Below are 12,392 nucleotides of genomic sequence, written 5' to 3'. Positions count from 1 at the left end.
CCCCGTGTTGAAATAAAGTTTGTACCCCCCCCTACACTATACACGCCTACACAAAAATAATAAAAATGTCCCAATCATCCCAAAGACTGTTTTCAGCGGAGGAGGCATATGCCCTTATTGCCTCTGACACTGACACAGCCAGTGAAGAAAGCAAAGAATTTGCATTCGTCTTAAGCTCCTCTTCCTCCTCTAGTGATGAGGGACCCCCTCAAAGACGCCCCCGTAGAGCAGCTGAGACCCCCCCCCCCAATGATTGATCTCGTATGGACCCCACCACCAGACAATTTTGAGCCCCAGGTTCCTGAGTTTTTGGCCAACCCAGGAATCCAATTTGATACTACAGGCCTCAAAGAAATTGACTTTTTCAAAGTCTTTTTCTCTGATGATTTTATAAATTTAATGGTGGACCAAAGTAATTTATATGCCCAGCAGTTTATTGCCCAAAACCCCACGTCATCATTTGCTAGGTAGACCCCTGTAGATGCAGTAGAGATGATGACGTTTTGGGGTCTGGTGTTACATATGGGCATAGTTAAAAAGCCAGAAATTAGGCAATATTGGAGTACAGATGTTCTGTACAGCACCCCACTTCATCGTATGGCCATGACCCGGCCTCGTTTAAAGACGATCCTTAAATTTTTGCATTACAACGATAATGCACAGTGCCCACCCAGAGATGATCCCACCTTTGACCGGCTATTCAAAGTCAGGCCGGTCATTGATCATTTCAGCGCCAAATTTGCTGAGATGTACATCCCCCAAAAATTCATTTGTGTAGACGAGTCACTTATACATTTTAAAGGAAGGGTTAAATTCCACCAGTACCTTCCCAATAAGAGGGCAAGGTATGGCATAAAAATGTATAAGCTGTGCGAAAGTACCTCAGGGTACACCCACAGGTTTAGGGTATATGAAGGGAAGGACACAAGAATTGAACCGCCAGAATGCCCCCCCTCCCTCGTAGGTGTTAGTGGAAAGATTGTCTGGGATTTAGTGCACCCCTTCCTGGATAAGGGTTATCACCTCTATGTGGATAACTTTTACACCAGCATCCCCCTGTTTAAGGCCCTTGGTTCAAGAGGTACAGCAGCTTGCGGTACTGTGCGCAAGAACCAAAGAGGCCTCCCAAAAACGCACGTTGCCCAATTACTGAGAAAGGGTGAAAGCAGGGGAATATGCACCGAAAATATGTTGTTGGTCAAATATAAGGACAAGAGGGATGTCCTTATACTGACAACAATTCACGGAGACAGTACCACCTCCGTCCCTGTACGAGGTACCAGTACCCACACCTCAAAACCTATTTGTATCCTAGATTACAATAAGTACATGGGCGGAGTGGATCTTTCAGATCAGGTACTGAAGCCGTACAGTGCCCTGCGGAAAACAAAAATATGGCATAAGAAGCTGGCCGTGTATATAATCCAGATGGCACTGTATAACGCTTACGTACTATTCCGTTCTACCAGCCAGACGGGGACATTTATGCACTTTCAAGAGGAAGTCATAAAGGGCCTAATATTTGGGAACCAGCAGGCAGAGGGCCCCAGTACTTCTAGTACTGGCCCCAGTACTTCTAGTACTGGCCCCCATATTGTATCAGGGCAGCATTTTCCTAACGAAATCCCCTCCACTGGAAAAAAGGGCAGGACACAAAAAAGGTGCAAAGTTTGCTATAAAAAGGGAATACGAAAGCAAACTATTTTCCACTGTGAAACTTGCCCCGACAAACCCGGCCTATGTATGAAGGAGTGCTTTAAAATATACCACACATCTATGAATTATTAGGTTCATCATTTCACCGTGCTTCGGGGGTCTTGCTAATGCGACATAGCACCCACCATTTATTCCACCGGAATGTGTGCTGCAAAATCCAAATATCACTCCTTCCCTTCTGAGTCCTGCCATGCACCCAAATGGTATTTTTTGGTCACATATGAGGCATTGCCGTACTCGGGAGAAATTGCGGCACAGATTTTGGGGTGCTTTGTCTCCTTCATTCCTTGTGAAAATGAAAAATTTTGAGCCAGAACTGCATTTTTGTGTAAAAAAATGTAATTTTTCATTTTCACAGCCCAGTTGTACCAAAATTGGTGAAACCCCTGGGGGTTTGAAATGTACACTATACCCCTAGATGAATTCCCTGAGGGGTGTAGTTTGCAAAATGGGGTCACTTGTGGGGGGGGTTCCACTGTATTGGTGCTTTGGGGGTCTTGCTAATGCGACATAGCACCCACCATTCATTCCACCAGAATCTGTGCTGCAAAATCCAAATATCACTCCTTCCCTTCTGAGTCCTGCCATTTTTTGGTCACATATGAGGCATTGCCGTACTCGGGAGAAATTGGGGCATAGATTTTGGGGTGCTTTGTCTCCTTCATTCCTTGTGAAAATGAAAAATTTTGAGCCAGAACTGCATTTTTGTGTAAAAAAATGTAATTTTTCATTTTCACAGCCCAGTTGTACCACAAATGGTGAAACCCCTGGGGGTTTGAAATGTACACTATACCCCTAGATGAATTCCCTGAGGGGTGTAGTTTGCAAAATGGGGTCACTTGTGGGGGGGTTCCACTGTATTGGTGCTTCGGGGGTCTTGCTAATGCGACATAGCACCCACCATTCATTCCACCAGAATCTGTGCAGCAAAATCCAAATATCACTCCTTCCCTTCTGAGTCCTGCCATGCACCCAAATGGTATTTTTGGGTCACATATGAGGCATTGCCATACTCGGGAGAAATTGGGGCACAGATTTTGGGGTGCTTTGTCTCCTTCATTCCTTGTGAAAATGAAAAATTTTGAGCCAGAACTGCATTTTTTAGTAAAAAATGTAATTTTTCATTTTCACAGCCCAGTTGTACCAAAATTGGTGAAACCCCTGGGGGTTTGAAATGTACACTATACCCCTAGATGAATTCCCTGAGGGGCGTAGTTTGCAAAATGGGGTAACTTTTGGGGGTTTCCACTGTATTGGTGCTTCGGGGGTCTTGCTAATGCGACATAGCACCCACCATTCATTCCACCAGAATCTGTGCTGCAAAATCCAAATATCACTCCTTCCCTTCTGAGTCCTGCCATGCACCCAAATGGTATTTTTTGGTCACATATGAGGCATTGCCGTACTCGGGAGAAATTGCGGCACAGATTTTGGGGTGCTTTGTCTCCTTCATTCCTTGTGAAAATGAAAAATTTTGAGCCAGAACTGCATTTTTGTGTAAAAAAATGAAATTTTTCATTTTCACAGCCCAGTTGTACCAAAATTGGTGAAACCCCTGGGGGTTTGAAATGTACACTATACCCCTAGATGAATTCCCTGAGGGGTGTAGTTTGCAAAATGGGGTCACTTGTGGGGGGCTTCCTAACTTTTAGCATCTTATGGTGCCTAGAAACCTACATGGTGCCTAAAAAATAATCTCATAAAAAGGAGGCTCCAAAATCAAGTAGGTGCTCCTTCTATTATGAAGCCTGTGGTTTGGTCAACGTGCACACTAGGGCCACATATAGGATATTTATGAAAACAAAAGAATTGGGGGAATCAATTTTTAGTCACATTTCTCTAGTAAAATCTACTGTGTTCCTTAGAAAAATGTATTAAAATTGAAAATCTGCTATAAAAATGAAATTTTGAAATTTCACCTACACTTTGTTTTAATTCCTGTGAAACACCTAAAGGGTTAACAAACTTCCAAAATGCTGTTTTGACTACTGTGAGGGGTGCAGTTTTTGAAATGGCATCATTTATGGGGGTGTCTCACATACAAGTCCCTCAAAGTCACATCAGAACTGAACTGGTCCCTAAAAAAATCAGTGTTTGAAATTTTCTTGAAAATTTGAGAATTTGCTATTCATATTTTAAGCCTCCTAGTGTCCAAAAAAATTAAAAAGAGGTTGAAATAATGATGGCAACATAAAGTAGACATATGGTCTTTGTTAGTTATTAACTATTTTGAGTGGTATGATTATTTGTCTCACAAGCAGAAAATTTAACATTTTGCAAATTGCAAAATTTTCAATTTTTTTACGACATTTTGGTATTTTTCACAAAAAAACACAGACTGTATCGACCAAAATTTACCACTAACTTGAAGTACAATGTGTCACGAGAAAACAATCTCAAAATCACTGGGAAAAGTAAAAGCAAAAAAAAGTTATCCCCACTTAAGTGATACATGTCAGATTTGAAAAAAAAGGGCTCTGTCAGGAAGGCAAAAACAGGCTGCGTCGGTAAGGGGTTAAGCAGCACCACTATGCGTACAAACCGTGGTATTCCACATCGTACAAAGCTGTCTTTAGAAATAATGGATGACAGTAGTGCGCAAGTGCCAGTACCCATTAAAAAAAACAATGTAACGCATCTCCCACTATCTGGCAATTGTGTACTGTGATGCAGAAGCATTGCAGCAACAAAGTAAGAGAACATGGGCCTGATTCTAATCGGTTCGGTCCCCGGCGTGTTTGCCGCCTGGTCTCTTTCCCGTGTGAGCCGCCCTACCCGGCAGATATCTGCACACTCAAACTGCAAGCGATTAGAGGTAGCTGCCCGGCCGCCGTTCCTCCATCACTGGCGCTACTCCCGGGACCATCACCACTGTCTCCTGCGCTGGGTCGAGTCTCTGCTCCATCGGGCTCCCCTGCGCCCCCTCATTCACAATTTTATTGGAGGGTGAGCTATGCAAATATAATTTACTTCAATATATGCTGTAATGTTGACGCACTAATTGGCCGTCTGACTCCACCATTGCCTGTGGAACATGTGTACTATATTAAAAACTATTAATAAATAATAAATTAACCCTTCGATGCATTAATTAGGTCTGACAGCAGATGTTGCCTTGTTAAGGGATATGACTCTTCCTTCAATATATCATAAAAAATGCATTTTTCACACCTAAATGAATGCTAATTATCACATCAACTGGATAAGATATTAAAATAATGGAATATTAGTATTTGAAAAAAAAAAATGGTCATACCAGGGCCATATACTGCCAATACTGGGGTGCATGGGGTCATAGGCATTTCTATAAAGAGCCCCCCCCCCCCCCAAAAAAAAGGTGGGGGCACAACATGTTTTAATGCTCACATTAACAAAGTCCCATGCAAGGTGCTGCATCTGAGGCAATAATTGCCACCAAAATGGCTACCAAGCATGCACAGTATTCTGAACATGGTGGGTGCCATGTTTCTGGAGACTCGCACAAGTGCAGAAGACTCTGGCACTGTGCCAGAGTCTATGGAACCAGACTCTGGCACATTGCCAGAGTCTATGGAACCAGACTCTGGCACTGTGCCAGAGTCTATGGAACCATAAAGAGACGTCTGCATATGGGCCCCCTCCTCAATCCTGCATGGTGTCCAGCCGCAAAAGACTAGCACCAGGCTATAACATGATCTCATTCTGTCTTGGTGGGACTCTGGCTGGCAGAATATACTCACACATGAAGAACTACATGACCTGTACAAGCCATCTTAAAAGTCTTTAATTAAAATATGCACATTGGCTTTTCTTCCACAGTTCTTTTAAATAAATATCAGGAGTTTGTATATTCTCCCAGTACTTGCGTGGGTTTCCTCCGGGTACTTCGGTCTCCTCACACAATCCAAAAATATACTGGTAGGTTATTTGGCTCCCAACAAATTAACTCTAGATTGTCTGTTTGTGCCTATAGATGTGGTAGGGAATATAGATTATAAGCTCCACTGGGGCGCAGGGACTGATGTGATTGTTCAATATATACTCTGTAAAGTGCTGCGGAATATGTGTGCGCCATATACGGGGCCCGCCGCGTGGCGAGCGCAGCGAGCCCGCAAGGGGGGGGGGGCGATCCACGTCCCTCCCTTGTCGGGATTTCGGCGGTCGGGATTCCGGCGTCGGGATTTTGAACGCCGGGATCCCGACCGCCGGGATTTCATAATGCTTCCCTATATACAGTAAGAAATTGTTAATAAATAATAGATTGTAAGCTTGTGAGCAGGGCCCTATTACCTTTTGACTGTCTAAATACCGATGTTTGTTGTATCACTGTCTCCTTTTGTAAAGCGCAATGAAATCTGCTGCGCTACATAAGAAACTGTTAATAAATAATAAATAATAATAGGTAGCTTTCATAAATTATTTTGGCTGATGGTAAAAATCTTGGGCTCGTCCGGGATTTGAACCCGGGACCTCTCGCACCCTAAGCGAGAATCATACCCCTAGACCAACGAGCCAGCTGTTAACAGAGGTTTCCAGATGCAAGTTTAAATGCCACATATGCTGTAGAACAGCTGGGGTGTTGGATTACATTTTCAGCACAGTCTTTACTTTATAAAAAAAAAATGTATGCAGTTAGGAATGCTAGAATTTACTGGTGGCTAGGGAAACCTGCACTAAAATGCAGTAAACACCAATGACAAAATCTATTTACAGTATTAAACATATTGGCCGGAATGTATCAAATTAAAAATGCATTTTTATATGTATCAAAGCGGGACTGCCGTGTTTCCGGCTCAGAGGGTAATACCAGCTTTTTTTGTCATTACCCTATAGAAACCTGTGGGCTTCTTTTCGCATCCCCCATCGTGCCGCATCGGATCCCGCACTCTCCGCACTCCTGTTGTGCTGCCCAGACCCAGTGACCTCCTCCTCCTCCCTATCAGCAGTACTCAGGGCCGGCAACAGAAATCTTGGGGCGCCGTACAATGATATTTCTGGGGCCTAGATCCCAATCCCAAATCCGCACAATGCTCATCTCCATGAGCTTCATTTAACCTTTCGCTGCTCCTGATCCTGCTTTCAGGTGCTGACTTCTCTCGTTCTCAGTCCTGCTGGCTTGGCTCCTCGCTGCTGCTTTCTGCTGGCTCCCGGCTGCTGCTTCCTGCTGGCTCCCATCTGCTGTTTCCTGCTGGCTCCAGCTGCTGCTGGCCTGTCACTTTCACAAAAGAATGCTGAGCACTATGTGCAGGCAGAGCAGTTCTTTCGCAGAGTGCGGAACCAAGGACCCTCACAGTAAAAGTACAGGAGCCAGTGACTAAGGCTACAGCACCAGCGGCGGGTAAGGCTGTGCGCCTGCAGCACCAGGCTGTGTGCACACACAGAGTAGATGGCTCTGCATGCCGAGTGGCAGGGCGCACACACAGTACACGGCAGTGCACACAGTGAGTCAGTCAGACTCAGCCAAAAACAGATGGTGCACAGTAGATGGCTGGGACGCAAGGGTCACTGACAGGCCAGCTAGTACAGACAGTGGCCATGCCGGGGCATGGAAGCTCTGGGGCCCTTCAGATCTCTGGGGCCTGTCACACTTGTCCCCCTTGACCCCCCCTGTCGCCTGCCCTGGCAGTACTTCCCCCACCAGGTGCAGGGAGGAGAAGAAGGAGCGCGGGAGTCCCTGCAGCAGGAGGCTCCCCGCCGGAGGAGGTGAGAGGAACCTGCGGGGACCCTCTCACCCAACACCAGATGCTTTGCAAAGGGCAGCTCTTTTTTCAAGAGCTGTCCTCTGCGATGCTAAACCTTGTCCTATGCTGGTCCTGAAACGGACTGCAGTTCTTTTAGCAAACCTGAAACTTAATTAATGTGTACAATATAAAATATACATCACTTTGTGAAATTAGTTATGATTAGAAAGAAGAGACATCTGCAAAGCTAATAAAAAATATATGTGTAGACCACAGGTAGAAAAGGACACTTACGCAGTACTGTTTATTTACAGGCACCAGTGGTACATGATCTTTGCTGCCACAGAAATGTGCCTGGTGCATAAATTCTAGGGTTTCCCTATATCAAGTGATAATTGTTTTGTATCTTTTCTGTGTATTAGTTTACACTGCTGAGGTGATTGTAACCCTGGGTTGCCTACTAGCCCCGGAGAGGAGACTGTCAGCCACATTTCTGAGGGTGGGACCTGTAGAAGTCATCAATCCCCACCCCCATTAATGCAAATCCCGCAATTCGCGGGTCTACGAGGAGGGGACAGGACTAAAAGGGCACAGTTTGCATATTTAGCCCCGCTCCGCCCCCTCCCCCAAAAAGCCACGAATCACGTCATTTTAACACTGCCCCCGGGGAGATGGGGGGGGGTGTCTGCCGGTATCCAGGAGGGTTGCCCACCTTTACGGGGGCCGGGAGGGGGACCTGCTTTTCGAGAGCTTTCCGGCCATTCCGGGAGGGTAGGCAACCCTGATGTAACCCTTCATTTAAAAGTGCTATAGTACTGTTGGAGAAGGTGTGTTTGTTTCTTTCATAAGATTAGCAATTGCCCATGTGTGAAAATGCTTTCCCAGGTCCACATTACTTGAGGTGGAGTTTAAGACTGAGAAGAAACCTGACGGACCCTACTTAGTATGGGAGTGACAGACAAATACAGGCACATTCCCTGCTGGTTATTGCAAGCAAATAGCTTGTATGCACCCCAGTGTCATCGGGTATGGATCATTAGGTCACCAGCATTATGGTCGACAAGCATTAGGTCGACACCATTAGGTCAACATGCATTTAGGTCCACATGAGTTAAGGTCAACATGCAGGAAGGTCTAAATGACTTTAGGTTGACAGGGTCATTGGGTCGACATGGTCATTAGGTCGACATGGGTATGGTCGACAGGGTCATCGACTTGGCTAAGGTCAACATTGAAAAAGTCGACATTGTTTTTTTTTTTTTACCGGAATGTCAACACAGTCAACATAAACACTAAAACGTGCACCCTCGCAAGGCTCACATGCTTCGGGCACAGTGCCTTGCTACGCTGGGCACACTATTTAATTCTCCCACCACGCCCTAGTGGATAGTAGGGCATGAAATACCGCCTGTCAGCACATGTCATGTTAACATGGACCCCGAAACGTAGCACCACTGCGCTCACCATGCTTCGGGCACCCTATTTTATTCTCCACCCACCATGCCTGCCGTTCGGCACATGTCGTGTCAACATGGACACCGAAACGTACCACCGCGTCCCCCTACATGGCTTGCTATGCTTGCCATGCTTCAGACGCACTATTATATTCTCTCACCATACCCTAGTGGATGGTAGGGCATGAAATACCATCTGTCTGCACATGTTGGTTTAAAATACTGTAAAAAAAAACATGTCGACCTAATGACCTGTCGACCTTGGCCATGTCGACCTAATAACCCTATCGACCTAACCCATATCGACCTTAATTCATGTTGACCTTAAGTCATGTCGATCTAATGGTGTCGACCTAATACTTGTTGACCCAATGAAAGTATCCCATGTTATCATAGCTTCACACTAAGGAGATTATTCTGGTTGGTGCATAAATTTCCAAATTATTTCGGAGCGGACCACACGCCACGCTGTGCGGAAATTGTAAGAAGAAATGCCCACAGGTCCTCCGCATTCGGACGGACTTATACTTTAAGAAGAGGGCGTGTTTACGGACTACATCCAAACCTTGCATGTGCGGTGGACACACACATATTCTGCACGGTCTTACAGCGTCAGAACGGACGGGAAGCTGCCCGTACGCACTGATGCGGTGTATTTCAGCAAAACATACTACTATCATCGGAACTCATACATCACACACACATGACACACTTATGCAATTAGGCTACCTCATTAAAAAGGGATTGTTTTTATTGGTCATCAATTGCAGTGTAAATGTGTGTAAAAAATGCAGCCGTGCTTTCAGCATATATTTGTGTGTTTAGTAATGGTCCATTTAGGCTGCAATGGTTCCAATTGAAGCAATGAAAAGAGTGTAATTAATGAGTTATGAGTAGAGGAGTGGATTGTATTGTGTTCAGGTGACATTGGTTCAGGTGCGGGAGTACTAATTGGGCGATCCGAATGCCTAGCGTATGACCGAGTGGTGTCCGCAAAGTGAAACTTGCTTATGAAGGCCGCATTTTTCCTGCCTGTTGGTTCGTTTGCAGTCGGTGTTCTGTCCGAATGCACGCCTACCAGAATTAGTGCACTCCCTCGTGTACGCCCATGTTTACGCCCAGTTTAGCCCACTTTGAAACTACGCCCCTGTGTAGTTCCGAATGACGCTCATATTACGCCCATATTTCCCAAGTGAATGTGGTGCACATTTCTGTACGGGCTTAGTGAGAACGAGTACGGAGACCGTGCATGGCACATGCGCATATCGTTGCCCACGCATGCGCAGACGGCTAAAACACGCCATCCGAAAGAATTCGGAAATTTACACATTGACCAGAATAAGGCCCTAAATGCTAACATTCACCCTAAAAAGTCACAAATACAATACATATAAAATATATAAAATCTAATACATTCAGTCAAAAATGTGTGCAATACAAAATAATCTCTTATAAATACGCAAAATGTTTAACTACATACTTGAAGCATACCTCTTAACTGCCCCGGTTACAGTGGGACAGTACCGCTGTCCCTTCCATGGCTGGCAATGTCCCTTGGGCCGGGGGCAGTTGGGGGGAGCCAGAGATCACTGCTGCTCTGCAGAGTAGCAGGTTAACCCTGAAAAGATGCTGTGCGCAAGTGCACAGCATCTCTTCAGTGCAGGGAGGGAGGGAGTGCACGGAGGGGGACAGGGACTGCCCAGTTGTTACTGGAGCACTGGGCTCCACCATTTTTGGGACGGCTGCACTGAATAGCAGGGCCCGACTCCAGAGGGACAAAAGTTGGGAGGTACTGTATGCTGAAGGCGTTTGGAATGATTAGCTTGTCTATCTATTTGAGCTTGTTGTGATGAGTCAGAATCATTTGCTTCTAGTAGAGACGAGATGGCTAATTACCATCATTATTAGTTGTGAGACATAAAGTAAATCTGCAAAGTAAAAAAACAAAAAACTTTATTTCAGAGAAAGGTGTGCACTACTGCAGTGGCGTAGATAAAGAAAGGCAGCCGCCACTGCTGCTTGGGGGAGCTGGGGCTGCGTGAGCGCTGGGTGCGGCACCCGCCCCGGCTGCCGGCGCACTGAGTGAGTGTGACAGACCATCATCATTGGTTAGACCGCACCTCAAAAACGCAGTGCAGTTCTGGTCCCCGCATTATAAAAAGGACATCATAGAATTAGAAAAAATCCAAAGAAGAGCAACAAAGCTTATTAGGGGAATGGAGAATTTAAGCTACGAGGAGAGATTAAACAATTTGGGACTATTTACACTAGAGAAGAGACGTTTAAGGGGGGATATGCTCAACATGTATAAATATATCTGGGGCCAATATAAGGAACTGTCAAACACCCTTTTTTCTACTAGAAAGGAATCTAGGACGCGGGGGCACGAGTTTAGACTAGAAGAAAAAAGATTTTGTTCATCTAGAAGAAAAAATTTCTTTACAGTCAGAGCAGTCAAACTTTGGTACTCTCTTCCTGAAGAAGTGGTGTCGGCAGACACTATAAATACGTTTAAAATAAGGTTGGATAAACATTTATTGGTTAAAAACATCCACGGGTACGAATAATACCGCTTTCAGACCGCACTCTAGACCCGGGTTATTGCCGTGTTCTTGCGGCCCCAACACGGGTCAAGGTGCGGTCTGAAAAGGCAACCACGGGTCGAGCAACATGGGTGTTCAACCCTGGTATTGACCAGGGTTGAACACGGCTATGACGGCTATGTCTTTATTCAGCAGGGACGTGCAGTCAGGGGAGGCAGGTGAGGCAGTGCCTCCCCTGTCATTAATGAGTTACATAATAAAATGATCCATAGAAAATACTTATGACACAAGTCATAAGTACAGTTTATGCTTTATATAATTATAATCATGTTCACCCCATTTTCTTTTTTAAAACATGGTTTAGGATTGGGCAATCACATCTGCCTCAGTGATAGGAGCGTCTTGCTTCCATATAGGCAGAAATCGCATGTCTCTGTCACTGGGGCACTTCCAATGCCATTTCTACAGACGGGCGGCGGCTCTTACAACTGTGCCTACTCTCCTTCCTACCATCAGCTACCGTCACAGCTCCGCAGCAATTCTTAGATCCATAAGCAGGGAGACCACTGAAACCTGCTGGAAGCCCGCTATGATGTACTGCTCCCGGCTTCATTGTCTGTGACGTGTGACTGCAGTGCACTCAGCTAACTCTGCCTCCTACACTAGAGGAACAGAGCTCAACATGCTCCAAGTACTGGTGCCTGAAATTTAAGACCAGAGGTATTTAGGTGGTGTGTGGGTGGGTACAAAGTCTATTAGGTTTATACAGTAATAAATAAGGGGAGTATGGTGGTCCGGTGGATGGGGGGGGGGGGGGGGAGGGTATATACAGTAATATAACGTGTGTATTGGGGAATGATAGGTATATAGTATTCCAAGAGTGTGGGGGTACCAGGTATATTAGTATATTAGGAGTGTGTGTGAGGTGGGATACTGTATGTATTTAGGATGTAACGTACGTGTGTGTGGGGATAGTAATTTATGTATATATATATATATATATATATATATATATATAA

General features: G+C 45.3%; 1 non-coding gene across 1 annotated transcript; it reads right to left on the bottom strand.

Moving 5' to 3' along the window:
• Positions 1-6,137: 6,137 nt before the first annotated feature.
• Positions 6,138-6,209, bottom strand: TRNAP-AGG (transfer RNA proline (anticodon AGG)). The gene has a single exon. It is a non-coding gene; the product is annotated as a tRNA-Pro (tRNA).
• Between the last annotated feature and the right edge of the window lie 6,183 nt (positions 6,210-12,392).

This window comes from Crinia signifera, chromosome 2 (genome assembly GCF_055691185.1).
Source record: "Crinia signifera chromosome 2, ASM5569118v1, whole genome shotgun sequence".
Taxonomy (NCBI): domain Eukaryota; kingdom Metazoa; phylum Chordata; class Amphibia; order Anura; family Myobatrachidae; genus Crinia; species Crinia signifera.
Note: the sequence above shows the minus strand (reverse complement) of the source record. Positions and strands in the feature narration are given on the sequence as shown.